At 46.9% G+C, this 15293-nt stretch overlaps 1 non-coding gene across 1 annotated transcript; it reads right to left on the bottom strand.

Moving 5' to 3' along the window:
• Nucleotides 1–13464: 13464 nt before the first annotated feature.
• Nucleotides 13465–13536, bottom strand: TRNAP-UGG (transfer RNA proline (anticodon UGG)). The gene has a single exon. It is a non-coding gene; the product is annotated as a tRNA-Pro (tRNA).
• Nucleotides 13537–15293: the final 1757 nt, after the last annotated feature.

The raw sequence follows: 15293 nt of genomic DNA, 5'->3' as shown, positions 1-15293 counted from the left end.
ACGGACATGTTCCATAATTCCTGGAACATTTCCACGCCACTGACACCTTTCCGTAGTGCTACGGAAAGGTGTCAGTGTTCAATGAAAGTGAATGGCTCCGTTTTTGCAGACCGCAATTGCGGTCCGCAAAAACTGAGGTTTTTTGCTGTAGTGTGCATGGGGCCTTAAAGTGAAAAAACATTTTGTTTGCTTTAATTCATCAAAACATGGACATCATAATAATAATAATAATGATAATAATAATACTAATAATCTTTATTTATATAGCACCAACATATTACGCAGCACTTTATAATTTAGAGGGAACATGAAACAAACAATATCAGACATTACATAGTGACAGTTAATTTACAATTCAAACCAGAGGAGTGAGGACCCTGCTCGCAAGAGCTTACAATCTATGAGGAAATTAGGGAGACACAAAGTGTAACAGTGTTTGTTCTGTCCAATAGTCCAGCCATTTTTTATACACATGGGTGGTACACATAAAGCTGCATGAGCCGGTCACCAGCCAGTGTCAGTGTATGACGGACATGAAGAGAAGGAGTGTGAGGGAATCTTATTCTGATGACTAAGCTAAAAGGAGGGCCATGGAAAGGAGTCAGATTAGGGAATGTTATAGGCCTGTCTAAATAGATGTGTTTTCAGGGCACGTTTAAAAATGTGGATATTGGGAATTAATCTGATTGTCTTGGGTAGCACATTCCAGAGGACTGGGGTAGCACATTCCAGAGGATGGGTGCAGCACGGGAAAAATCTAGGAGACTGGAGTGGGTGGTTCTGATTATGGAGGATTTTAATCTAATGTAGTTGGCAGAACATAGAGCACGGGTAGGGTGGTAGACAGAGATAAGGGAGGAGATGTAAGGAGGTGCAGCACTGTGGAGAGCTTTGTGGGTGAGAGTAATAAGTTTGAATTTTATTCTGAAGGGGATGGGCAACCAGTGCAGTTACAGGCACAGGGTAGAGGTTTTGGTGTAGCGGTTGGTCATAAAGATGTGCCTGGCTGCTGCATTGAGGATAGATTGGAGAGGGTAGACTTTAGTGAGGGGAAGACCGACTAGTAATGAGTTACAGTAGTCAAGACGAGTGTGAATAAGAGCGACAATGAGAATTTTAGCTATTTCCTCCGTAAGAAAATGGCGGATTCTGGAGATGTTTTTGAGGTGAAAATGACAGGAGCGTGAAAGTGATTGAATGTGAGGAGTAAAGGAAAGATCTAAGTCAAAAATAACCCCGAGACAGCGGGCGTGCTGCTTAGGAGTTATGGTAGTGCCACACACTGAGATGGAGACATCAGGTTTAGGGAGGTTAGTAGATGGTGGGAACACAAGGAGCTCGGTTTTAGAAAGATTCCATTTCAGATAGAGAGAGGACATGATGTTAGAGACAGCGGACAGACAATCACTGGTGTTCTGTATTGGAGCAGGGGTGATGTTATGGACCAATGTTTCAACCCTATCAGGGTCTTTCTCAAGATAGGGTTGAAATGTTGCATGTCCATGTTTTGATGAATTAAAGAAAACTATTTTTTTTTTCACTTTGAGTGCTGCGGTCTCTTCTCTCTGTATGGATTTGTGATCCCTTTTGGACCGGGGACACTTACATGCTTGCACTCCCCATTAAGTTGGGATACTGTTGTTCCTTCTCAATTGCTGGTCGTGCTGCTGGATATTCAAGTTTTACATAAGTGATCAACAAGTCGTATGTACCCCAAGATGGTACCAACAAAAACTGCAGCTCACCCCGAAAAAAGTAAAGCCCTCACATCGTTCCATCGACGAAAAAATTAAAACGTTATGGCTCTCAGAACAGGGGACACAATTTTTTTTTTAACAAGTACTTTTTTCTTTGTAAAACTAGTACATCAGGAAAAAAACCTATATAAATTTGGTATCGCCGTAATCGTATTGACCCGCAGAATAAAGTTAAAATGATGTTTTTACCGCATGTTGAATGCAGTCAAAATGAAATCCAAAGAACTATGTAGGAATCACTGTTTTTTCCCTATGCAACCCCATAAAAAAAGTTTTCCGTTTTTCAGCACAATTTATTGTGCAGTAAATGGCACTAAAACTACAACTCATCCCGCAAAAAAATAAACTGCCATACAGCTATGTAGACGAAAAAATAAAAAAGTTATTGGAGGGCACTGATAATAAAAAACAAAAGTGAAAATACTAAAATTGTGTCTCCAAGTGGTTAATGTATTTATTATTATTGTATGTTTTCTTACTGAAGGGGAACAGAATAGCAGAGACCACATTATCTATGTGCTTTCTACTATCCCCATTCACTCATAACAGTGATCTAATGGTAACAGCCCATTAGATCACTGTTACCAGTGACCTGTATAGCTAGAGAGCTAGACCTGCAGAGAAGACGCAGATCATGTCTTTTCTGCATCTCTCCAAGCCCTCTCTGCATCGGGAATCCATGTGATGTCATTACTGACGTCACAGGGTTCGCTAGCAATCGTCCAAATGTGGAAGCAGTGGCTTCTGTAATCGGGAACACAGTGCTCAATACGAGTGTTAAGGGTTTTTTATTTCAGTTTGACACAATACAGGATTGGCCAGTCAGCGTGACAGTTCGATCCTGCGGGTGACCCTGCGTGCAGGAGCGTGCAGTGCCATCAGTCAGCACATAAATTTATGAGTTGCAGGCACAAGGCCCAGTCCCTTAGCCCAGTGATCCCCAACCACCAGGCCGTGGACCAATACCGGGCCGCGGATCATTTGGTACCGGGCCGCGGTATCTGATATCCGCCCCGGTGGCCTCAGGGAACTTCGGGCGAAAAACCGAACCAAACTGGTGCAGTTTTTCGCCCGGAATGTCCGCTATGGAAAACTGCTGAACATTTACCCAGCCTGCTAGCAGGCCGGCCTCCTGGGATGACGTTTCATTGTGTATGGCTGCAGCAGCGGTCACATGGGATGAAACGTCATCCCAGGAGGCCGGCCTTCTAACGTCATCCAGGCCGGCCTCCTGGGATGATGTTTCATCCCATGTGACCGCCACTGGTCCCAGTTCCAACGGCATCTGATTCCTTAGGATGCAGATACTGTACAGTTGAATTGAATGCTGGAGCAAGGAGTGACGGCCCCTTGCCCCAGCATTCACTCTGCCGTGAGCGGCTCAGCGCAGGCAGGCGCGATGTAGTGATGTCATCGCGCCGGTCTGCACAAATTCACAGCACAGACCGGAGAAGAAGGATCCTCCACCCGTCATGAGAACAGGGATAGGTAAGTAATTATGTTATTATTTTTTATTAGGCACATATGGGGGCATTATGCTGGGTATGGAAGAGGAGCTGATATGGTGGCAGCTATGGGAGCATTTTACTGTATGGGTTAGCTAAGGGGGGGATTATACTGTATGGGGGCATTATACTTTGGGGGCAGCTATGGGGAGCATTATACTGTGGGGGCAGCTATGGGGGGCATTATACCGTGGAGGCAGCTATGGGGGGCATTATACTGTGTGGGGGAAGCTATGGGGAGTATTATATTTTATGGGGCAGCTATTGGGGGCATTATACTGTGTGGGGGCAGCTGAGGGGAGCATTAGACTATGGGGCATTATACCATGGAGGCAGCTATGGGGGCATTATACTGTGGGGGCATTATACCGTGGAGGCAGCTATGGGGGCATTATACTGTGGGGGCATCCATGGGGACTGTTGGGCATAGGCGCGGGCAGGGGTCTGGTGGTGTTGGGAAGGAGTAGGGGGGGCCAAGCTGAATTCATGCACCAGGGCCCATGAGCCTTTAGGCCCCTAATGCTATTTGTTGTGGGTTTTACCTCCCATTGAATTCAATGGGGAAAAACCGCAATAAATAAGCAGCGTTTATGCAAATACAATTGACATGCTGCGGAATAAAATTCTGCACCGCAGGTTCATTTCTGAGCGTTCTTTCTGCTCACTATTTATGCAGCGTGTGGATAAGACTTGTTTTATCTCATCCACTTTGCTGCTACTGTTATTATGCTGCAGGGTTTTCCGCAGAATAATACAGGTATTATAATACAGGTATACACCGTATTTACGCAATGTGTGAATGGACAATCTGTTTAGGACATGTTATGTTTGCTGTAAATCAAACACTACATTCCAACACATCAACTTAATCTAAATGTTACTAGTGCAATGGGACCAAGATAGCTTTTCTGAAATATACCAGATTTTTCAGAAGAATAGGGTATCTGTCCTTGAACTGAAACTCAACAAGGATCCAAAACGCCTTGTACTGCCCTGGCATGCGCGGTGCAGCAATGAAGCCGGGCAGAGTACTCACGGTGCATGCCTATGGAGTACAAGGCAATAGCGCATCCGAGAAAATTGGCGGAGACTGATAGTGATGTAGAACAGCTAGGAAGATGTCAATCAATCATGGAAAGGTGGTGTAAAGGATTTGCCAGGCACTACGTCTGTGGATACTCCCAGGATTAATCAATCGACACCTGAGGCCGGACCTCTTAGACTGACTCCGGCTCCCACCAATCAGGGTGGCATGCTTAGGAGTGGGAGAGCCTATCGCGGCCTGGTCAGTCAGAATTAGCTCCGCCCCCTGTCCATTTATACCTGTCGTTTTCTCTTCCTCATTGCTTGTGATTCTTCCTGGTTTCCTGGCCCTGCTACAGCCTTGCTCCAGCCTGCTACTGCCTTGCTTCAGCCTTGCTACAGCTTCCGCTTATCCTGCTTCGCTCTGACCCCGGCTTGCTTCCTGCTCCTTGCTCTGCATTCGTATACTTCGTGACATCCTGATTCTGACTGGCTCGTTGACCACTCTGTTTTCCTCACGGTGTTCCGTGGGCTACTGCCCCTTCCCTTGCTTGTTCCCTGTTTGTATTCCCTTGCACTTAGTCAGCGTAGGGACCGCCGCCCAGTTGTACCCCGTCGCCTAGGGCGGGTCGTTGCAAGTAGGCAGGGACAGGGCGGTGGGTAGATTAGGGCTCAATTATCCCCTTCCCCTCCTTCCTGCCATAACATAATCACAAGCCCATACCTAGTCTACCCTTTCTTCTACTTTATCATGGACCCCCTTGAGACCCTGACCCAGCAGATGCAGGGCCTCTCCCTACAGGTCCAGGCCCTGGCTCAGAGGGTCAACCAGCCTGACGCTGCCATAGTAGTACCCCTCGCCTCACCTCTAGAACCTGACCTCAAGTTACCTGACCGGTTCTCAGGGGACCGTAAGACTTTTCTCTCCTTTCGGGAGAGTTGCAGACTTTACTTCCGTCTAAAACCTCACTCCTCAGGTTCAGAGAACCAGCGGGTGGGAATCATTATATCCCGACTCCAGGAAGGGCCCCAAGAGTGGGCCTTCTCCTTGGCTCCTGACGCCCCCTGAACTTTCCTCCGTTGATCGTTTTTTCTCTGCCCTCGGACTCATTTACGACGAGACTGACAGGACTGCCTTGGCCGAGAGTCAGCTGGTGACCTTACGTCAGGGTAGGAGACCTGTTGAGGAATACTGTTCTGACTTTAGAAAGTGGTGCGTAGCTTCTCGGTGGAATGACCCTGCCCTAAGGTGCCAGTTTAGGTTAGGCTTATCTAACGCCCTGAAGGATCTGCTTGTTAGCTACCCCTCTTCTGACTCCCTAGACCAGGTTATGGCCTTAGCAGTACGACTTGACCTACGTCTCAGGGAACGACAGCTTGAACGTTTCAGTGTTTTCCCCTCTGACTTCCCTGCGATTCCCCCCGAGGTCCTGTCTCCTCGCTCTTCCACGGAAGACTCGGAGGTACCCATGCAACTCGGGGCCTCCGTGTCCCCCCGACAACGTAGAGAGTTCCGTAGGAAGAATGGTCTCTGCTTCTATTGTGGGGATGACAAGCATTAACTGAACACCTGTCCCAGGCGCAAGAATAAGCAGCCGGAAAACTTCCGCGCCTAAGTGATCATCGGGGAGGTCACTTGGGCGCACAGGTATTTCCCGTTAATATGAAACGCAATAAAATTTTGCTTCCCTTTCAGGTCTCGTTTGGTGGTCGGTCTGCCACCGGCAGTGCCTTCGTGGATTCAGGCTCATCTGCTAATATCATGTCTGTGGAATTTGCTATGTCTCTAAAAATGCCTTTTATTGATTTGCCTAATCCTGTCCCGGTAGTGGGTATCGACTCCACTCCTCTTGCTAATGGTTATTTTACTCAGCATACTCCTGTTTTTGAACTCCTTGTTGGCTCCATGCATTTGGAGCAGTGCTCTGTACTGTTGATGCAGGGATAATCGTCCGATCTGGTATTAGGTCTTCCCTGGTTGCAGTTGCATAATCCCACGTTTGATTGGAATACTGGGGATCTCACCAAATGGGGTAGTGAATGCCTGACGTCATGTCTTTCGGTTAACTCTATTTCTCCCCGTGAGGAGGTAAACACGCTACCTGAGTTTGTTCAGGACTTCGCTGATGTTTTCTCTAAGGAGGCCTCCGAGGTGTTGCCCCCTCATAGAGATTACGATTGCGCTATCGATTTGGTACCAGGTGCTAAGCTTCCTAAGGGTAGGATATTTAATCTTTCATGTCCTGAACGTGAAGCCATGAGGGAATATATCCAAGAATGCCTGGCCAAGGGTTTCATTCGCCCCTCTACTTCTCCTGTAGGTGCTGGCTTCTTCTTCGTGGGGAAGAAGGATGGTGGTCTTAGGCCGTGCATTGACTATCGTAACTTGAATAAGGTCACTGTAAGGAACCAGTATCCCCTTCCTTTGATTCCGGATCTTTTTAATCAGGTTCAGGGGGCCCAATGGTTCTCTAAGTTTGATCTACGGGGGGCGTATAACCTTATCCGCATCAAAGAGGGGGATGAGTGGAAGACTGCGTTCAACACGCCCGAAGGTCATTTCGAATACCTGGTCATGCCCTTTGGGTTGTGTAATGCCCCTGCTGTCTTCCAGAATTTTATTAATGAAATTCTGAGAGATTACCTGGGAAATTTTCTTGTAGTGTACCTTGATGACATACTGGTGTTTTCCAAGGACTGGTCCTCCCACGTGGAGCATGTCAGGAAGGTGCTCCAGGTCCTCCGGGAAAATAATCTGTTTGCGAAAACCGAAAAATGTGTGTTTGGGGTACAGGAGATACCACTTTTGGGTCAAATCCTCACTCCTCATGAATTCCGCATGGACCCCGCCAAGGTTCAGGCTGTGGCGGAATGGGTCCAACCTGCCTCCCTGAAGGCGCTACAGTGTTTTTTGGGGTTCGCTAACTATTACAGGAGATTTATTGCCAACTTCTCGGTCATCGCTAAGCCTCTTACGGACCTCACTCGCAAGGGTGCTGATGTCCTCCACTGGCCTCCTGAGGCCGTCCAGGCTTTTGAGACCCTCAAGAAGTGCTTTATCTCGGCCCCTGTGCTGGTTCAGCCCAACCAAAGGGAGCCATTTATCGTGGAGGTTGACATGTCCGAGGTGGGAGTGGGGGCTGTCTTGTCCCAGGGTACCAGGTCCCTCACCCATCTCCGCCCCTGTGCTTACTTCTCCAGGAAGTTTTCGCCCACGGAGAGTAACTATGATATTGGCAACCGCGAACTTTTAGCCATTAAATGGGCTTTTGAAGAGTGGCGTCACTTCCTGGAGGGGGCCAGACACCAGGTAACGGTCCTTACTGACCACAAGAATCTGGTTTTCCTAGAATCTGCCCGGAGGCTTAATCCGAGACAAGCTCGATGGGCGCTATTTTTTTACCAGATTTAACTTTTTGGTTACCTATAGGGCTGGGTCCAAAAATATTAAGGCTGATGCACTGTCACGTAGTTTCATGGCCAATCCTCCTTCTGAGAAGGATCCTGCTTGTATTTTACCCCCTGGTATAATCGTTTCTGCCACTGATTTTGATTTAGTCTCTGATGTTGCGGCTGATCAAGGTTCAGCTCCCGGGAACCTCCCTGTGGACAAGCTGTTTGTCCCCCTGCAATACCGGCTAAGGGTACTTAGGGAAAACCATGACTCCGCACTATCTGGTCATCCTGGCATCTTGGGTACCAAACACCTCATTACCAGAAACTATTGGTGGCCTGGGTTGCCTAAAGACGTTAGGGCTTACGTCGCCGCTTGTGAGGTTTGTGCTAGGTCCAAGACCCCTAGGTCCCGACCTGCGGGCTTACTACGTTCTTTGCCCATTCCCCAGAGACCTTGGACACATATCTCCATGGATTTTATCACCGATTTGCCTCCATCTCAAGGCAAGTTGGTGGTGTGGGTGGTAGTAGACCGCTTCAGCAAGATGTGCCACTTTGTGCCCCTTAAGAAACTACCTAACGCCAAGACGTTAGCTTCTTTGTTTGTTAAACACATTCTGCGTCTCCATGGGGTCCCATTTAATATCGTTTCTGACAGAGGGGTACAATTTGTTTCTTTATTTTGGAGAGCCTTTTGTAAAAAGTTGGAGATTGATCTGTCCTTCTCCTCCGCCTTCCATCCCGAAACTAATGGCCAAACGGAGAGGACTAATCAATCCCTGGAACAATATTTAAGGTGTTTCATCTCTGACTGTCAATTTGATTGGGTCTCATTCATTCCCCTTGCCGAATTTTCCCTGAATAACCGGGTCAGTAACTCGTCAGGGGTCTCCCCGTTTTTCTGTAATTTCGGGTTTAATCCACGGTTCTCCTCCGTTTCTCCTGGTAGTTCCAATAATCCCGAGGTAGAGGTCGTTCATCGGGAACTGTGCACAGTTTGGGCCCAGGTTCAGAAGAACCTAGAGGCGTCCCAGAGCGTACAAAAAATTCAGGCTGATAGAAGACGTTCTGCTAACCCCCGGTTTGTCGTCGGGGATCTGGTGTGGTTGTCGTCTAGGAACTTGCGCCTTAAGGTCCCGTCCAGGAAGTTTGCTCCCCGATTTATTGGACCTTATAAGGTCATTGAAGTCTTCAACCCTGTATCCTTCCGTCTGGAGCTGCCCCCATCCTTTCGCATACACGACGTCTTTCAGGCCTCCCTCCTTAAACGCTGCTCCCCGTCCTGGTCCCCCTCGAGGAAACCTCCTGTTCCCATTCTCACCCCTGAGGGGGTGGAATTCGAGGTGGCCAAGATTGTGGACAGTAGGATGATCCAGGGCTCCCTCCAGTACCTGGTCCATTGGAGAGGATACGGGCCGGAGGAGAGGACTTGGGTACCTGCTCGAGATGTTCACGCTGGGGTATTGGTCAGGAGGTTCCACCTTCTCTTCCCCACTAAACCAGGTCCTCTTAGTAAGGGTCCGGTGGCCCCTCATAAAAGGGGGGTACTGTAAAGGATCTGCCAGGCACTACGTCTGTGGATACTCCCAGGATTAATCAATCGACACCTGAGGCCGGACTTCTTAGACTGACTCCGGCTCCCACCAATCAGGGTGGCAGGCTCAGGAGTGGGAGAGCCTATCGCGGCCTGGTCAGTCGGAGTTAGCTCCACCCCCTGTCCATTTATACCTGCCGTTTTCTCTTCCTCATTGCTTGTGATTCTTCCTGGTTTCCTGGCCCTGTTACAGCCTTGCTCCAGCCTGCTACTGCCTTGCTTCAGCCTTGCTACAGGTTCCGCTTATCCTGCTTCGCTCTGACCCCGGCTTGCTTCCTACTCCTTGCTCTGCGTTCGTATACTTTGTGACATCCTGATTCTGACTGGCTCGTTGACCACTCTGGTTTCCTCACGGTGTTCCGTGGGCTACTGCCCTTTCCCTTGCTTGTTCCCTGTTTGTATTCCCTTGCACTTAGTCAGCGTAGGGACCGCCGCCCAGTTGTACCCCGTCGCCTAGGGCGGGTCGTTGCAAGTAGGCAGGGACAGGGCGGTGGGTAGATTAGGGCTCACTTATCCCCTTCCCCTCCTTCCTGCCATAACAGGTGGGTTTGGAGGCAGGACTGTGTGACTTTTCAGGATAGCGGCAGCGCCCCAAAACCCTTTAAAGAGTAATTAGCATATAGTGTGCGTCGTTTTAAAGGTTTATTTTATAGATTTTGCTGCATCTAAAAAAAAACATACAGGGGAATGTTTGGAACTACTGTCAGGTCATGTATTACTGCATGGTGGCGTTTCAAGGAGTTAAAATTGCCTGACAGGTTCCTTTTAAATATACAATGAATTGCAACTATTCCATCTGCTCTGCAATTTTGTTATTATAAATATATCCTATATAATTACAGCACCAGAACAAAGCTCAGTACATATATACAGTAGCTGAATCAAGCTCACTACACATATACAGCAGGAGAACCAATCTCAGTACATAAATATAGTATGAAAACCAAGCTCAGTACATAAATACAGTACCAAAACCAAGCTCAGTACATAAATACAACACCAGAACAAAGCTCTGACAAATATACGGCACCAGAACAAAGCTCTGACTTATATACGGCACTAGAACCAAGCTCAATACATATATACAGCACCAGAACAAAACTCATCACATAAATACAGTACCAGAACCTAGCTCAGTATATATACAACACCAGAAAGAAACTCAGTATGTATATACATCACCAGAACCAAGCTCAGTACACAAATACAGCAACAGAACCAAGTTTAGCGCATAAATACAGCTCCAGAACTAAGTTTAGTACATAAATAAGTACCGGAACTAAGCTCAGTACATATATACAACACCAGAACAAAGCTCAGTACATAAATACAGCACCAGAACCAAGCTCAATACATATATACAGTACCAGAAGAAAGCTCAGTACGGAAATACAGCACCAGCACAAATACAGCTTATTACAGAGATAATTTGCAAATTTAGTGCAACCTCTGCCATATAGGTTTGTATGGCGTAAAACTACAGCTCCCAGCATGGCCCGATCAATGGCAAGGATGTGCTGGGAGTTCCTGTTTCGCAAAAACAAATCGTACCACCCATCATCTCGCTGCGGATCATATAGTGACTACAGTAAAGATTATAGACAGAATAAATATTTACATTGAATGACTCACAGGTGACGTCTTCTCAGATTCTAGTTGTTCTTTTTCTCTTTTCTTCTCCATCCGATCCAGACCTCTTTCATTACTTCTCCCGGTCACGGCCTATTTCTGCAGTTTGCCGCTCAGATGTCTTCATTTTCTCACTTTTCAAACATTTCTGCACCTATAAACGAAGATAAAATTCTCATAGTGCCACACACTACACCCCTAAATATAATAGCGCCATACACTGCACTTCTGAATATAATAGCACCATACATTGAGTCCCACACACACACACACACACACTGCTCCCTGTAGATAGAGTACACTGTCGATCGTGCCCATCATTGAGCCCCCTGTAGATAGTATCCCTCATAGAGGCCCCTGTAGACAGTGCCCCACATAGAGCCCCTTGTAGACAGTGACCGCATACACAGTGCACCTCATAGAGCCTCCTGTAGATACTGTTCCCTATTGTAACGAATCGGGGTAGGGAGACGGACAGGTGAGCCCTAATCTACCCGCAACTCAGTCCCTGCCTACTTGCACGGCCCGTCTTAAGTGACGGCGTACAACTGGGCGATGGTCCCTATGCTCAATAAGTGAAAGACAGACAACACAAGACAAAGGCACACAGAAGCAAAGGGGGAAGTAGGAGCAGATTCCCACGGAACACCGTGAGCAACAGGAGTGGTGAACGAGACGAGTCAAACCAGGAGAGTACGTAGTAACAAAATCAGAGCAGGAGGAGAGTCAGTCAAGCCAGGGTCAAAAAGTAACAGCGGTCAATAATGTAAATAGCAGGAATCGCAGAGCCAGGAAACAAGACAATCATAAGCAAGGAACAACTGCAAGTGAGGGTATAAATAGACCAAGGGCGGGAGCAGAACCGCCAGGCCAGGCTGTGATAGGTTCTCCCTATCCTCAGCCTGCAAGCCTGAGTGGTAACAGATCGCGTCACTCTAGCAGACCTTGGAGCTGATGAAGGCTGATTAACCCCGGGCGTCGACACAGAACCTGTGTCTGGCAAATCCATTACACCTATAGAGCCCCCTGTAGATAGAGCGTTCTGTAGAAGTGCCCCCTGGAGATAGTACACTACATAAATCCCTCTGTAGATAGTGGCCCCCATAGATCCCCCTGTAGATAGTGGCCCCTATAGATCCCGCTGTAGAGAGTGGCCCACATACATTACCCTGTAGGTAGTGCCCCACATATAGCCCCCACACTGTTAACTGGAAAAAAAAATACTTTATATACCTGATCCTGTTCCCGCACTGTACTCTAGCAGACATGGTTTCTTCTGACCAAGTCTGCTGGAGCTGAATGACGCAATGATGTAATCGCACCACTTACGCAATCGAAAGCCACTGAATGGCAGGGCAAGGCACATCCTTGCCCTGCCATTCAGTTCATTTCAATGATGCAAGCGGCGTGATGACGTCATCGTGCCGCTTTTATCATTGAAAGGCGCTGAATAGCAGGGCAAGGCACATCCTTTCCCTGCCATTCAGTGCCTTTCAATGATGCAATAGGCACAATGTCATCATCGCGCCGCTTAGGTCATTGAAAGGCATTGAATTGCAAAGCAAGGAGCTAATGTTCTGTGCCCTGCCAGCGCTAGTTATCCATGTAATTGTATCTGCGTCCTATAGACACAGATACAATAATAGTGCAGGAGGGGGTGGCGGCGCAATAATACTGCAGGAGTGGGTGGCGGTGGATAGTTTCAGTGGCGCCGTCACTCCCTCAGAGATACAGCAGGCCGCCGCCTGAGGCGAGATGCTCACCTCACCTCACCTCATTGACCGTACTGCCCTGACAGGACACATGATGTAAGAGGAGGCTCCCTATTAGGGTATGTTCACACGGCCTATTTACGGACGTAATTCAGGCATTTTACGCCTTGAATTATGCCTGAAAAGACGGCTCCATTACGTCTGCAAACATCTGCCCATTGATTTCAATGGGTTTTACGATGTTCTGTTCAGACGCCCGCCTCAAAGAAGTGCACGTCACTTCTTCTAACGTAATTGGAGCTGTTTTTCATTGACTCCATTGAAAAACAGCTCCAATTACATCCGTAATGGACGCCACGAAAAACGTGTGCACTTGCAAAAATGTCTGAAATTCAGGAGCTATTTTCGGCTGAAAACAGCTCCGTAAATTGAGACATAATTTCTTAAGACGTGTGAACATACCCTTAGGCAGAACTAGAGCCACTACAAATCGCTGCTTTCTCTCTGGAGGACACATTACATGTACAGACCATTGATTTCAATGGGCGCTTTGTAATGCTTTTTGAACAGTTGTCAGTCACTTCCATATAGAGGGGGATCCTGAGAGGGGGGGGGGGACTACCCTATTAGGGCACAACGACAGGGGTTTTTCTAAAGCAGTCAAACACATTTAGGGATTGTCCAGGACTAGAAAAAAAAGAAACAGTTTTTTTCCCCCCCCTAGAAACAGCGCCACTTGTGCATGAGCTTTGTATGGTATTGTAGATCATCCACATGCGAGATGGGCGTGAGATGGGTGTTGTTTCTAATCCCAGACACTAATTAAAATCTGAGTAAAAGAAAATAATGGGCTCGTCCGGGATTTGAACCCGGGACCTCTCGCACCCAAAGCGAGAATCATACCCCTAGACCAACGAGCCTGATGCAATTCCCTGTGAATCAATGCTTATGTACCCTGGGTAACTCAACGTTCATTAACCCCTTAACGCTCCATGACCTACTATTAGGCCATGCTAACTGTAGCGTTCGCGCTCAGTGACCTAATAGTAGGTCATGGAGTAAACACGGCGCCGTTCGTGCGGGGCGCGTTCATGAGCTGTGATAGCTGCTGTTTCCGACAGCAGACTATCACTGCTCAATGTGCCGGGACCGATCGCGGAGCTCCCCCGCCGATTAACCCCTCAGAAGCCGCGTTCAATAGCGATCGCGGCTTCTTAGGGGTTAATCCGCCATCGCCGGCCTGCTACACGATAGCGGCCGGCGATGGTGACTATGGCAACCGGACACCAAACAATGGCGTCCGGCTATGCCATAGACGGAAGCCTAGTGGGTCCTGACAACGTCAGGACTCACTATGCTTGCTGTCAGTGAGTAGCTGACAGTTCTAATACACTGCACTACGCATGTAGTGCAGTGTATTAGAATAGCGATCAGGGCCTCCTGCTCTCAAGTCCCCTAGTGGGACAAAGTAATAAAGTAAAAAAAAAGTTAAAAAAAGATGTGTAAAAATAAGAAAATAAAAGTTTTAAAAGTAAAAGTCCCACTTTTTACCTTATCACTCATTTATTATTAATAAAAATATATAAACAAACAAATAAACTATACATAATTGGTATCGCCGCGTCCGTAACGGCCTGAACTACTAAATTATTTTGTTATTTATCCCGCACGGTGAACGCCGTAAAAAAAAATAATAATAAACCGTACCACAATCACAATTGTTTGGTCACTTCACCTCCCAAAAAATGGAATAAAATGAGATCAAAAAGTCGCATGTACCGAAAAATGGTACTGATCGAAACTACAGTTCGTTACGCAAAAAATAAGTCCTCGCACGGCTTTATTGATTGAAAAATAAAAACGTTCTGGCTCTTAGAATATGGTAACTCAAAAAGTGAATGATTGTTTACAAAATGTATTTTATTGTGCAAACGCCATAAGACATAAAAAAAAACTATAAACATCTGGTATCGCCGTAATCGTATCGCCACACAGAATAAAGGGAGTATGTCATTTATAGCGCACGGTGAACGCTGTAAAAAAAATAGAATAAAAAAACAATAGTAGAATTGCTGTTTTTTAGTCACCACGCCACCTAAAAATAGAATAAAAACTGATCAAAAAGCCGCATGCATGACATGAAAACTACAATGGATTCCTCAAGGGGTCTAGTTTCCAAATTGGGGTCACTTTTGGGGGGTTTCCAATGTTTTGGCACCACAAGACCTCTTCAAACCGGACATGGTGCCTAATAAAAAAGAGGGCTCAAAATCCACTAGGTGCTCCTTTGCTTCGGAGGCCGGTGCTTCAGTCCATTACCGCACTAGGGCCACATGTGGGATATTTCTCTAAACTGCAGAATCTGGGCAATACGTATGAAGTTGCGTTTCTCTGATAAATCCTTTTGTGTTATTAAAAAAATGGTATAAAGAGGATTTTCTGACAAAAAAAAAGTACATTTCACCTCTACTTTGCTCTAAATTTCTGTGAAACACCTAAAGGGTTCATAAACTTTCTAAATGCTGTTGTGAATACTTTGAGGGGTCTAGTTTCTAAAATGGGGTGTTTGATAGGGGTTTCTAATATATGGGCCCCTCAAAGCAACTTCAGAACTGAACTGGAACCTAAAAAAATAAATAAATGAGGCAATACTTCGCTTCTTACATTATACTGATAA

Source organism: Rhinoderma darwinii, chromosome 3, assembly GCF_050947455.1.
Source record: "Rhinoderma darwinii isolate aRhiDar2 chromosome 3, aRhiDar2.hap1, whole genome shotgun sequence".
Classification (NCBI taxonomy): domain Eukaryota; kingdom Metazoa; phylum Chordata; class Amphibia; order Anura; family Rhinodermatidae; genus Rhinoderma; species Rhinoderma darwinii.
Note: the sequence above shows the minus strand (reverse complement) of the source record. Positions and strands in the feature narration are given on the sequence as shown.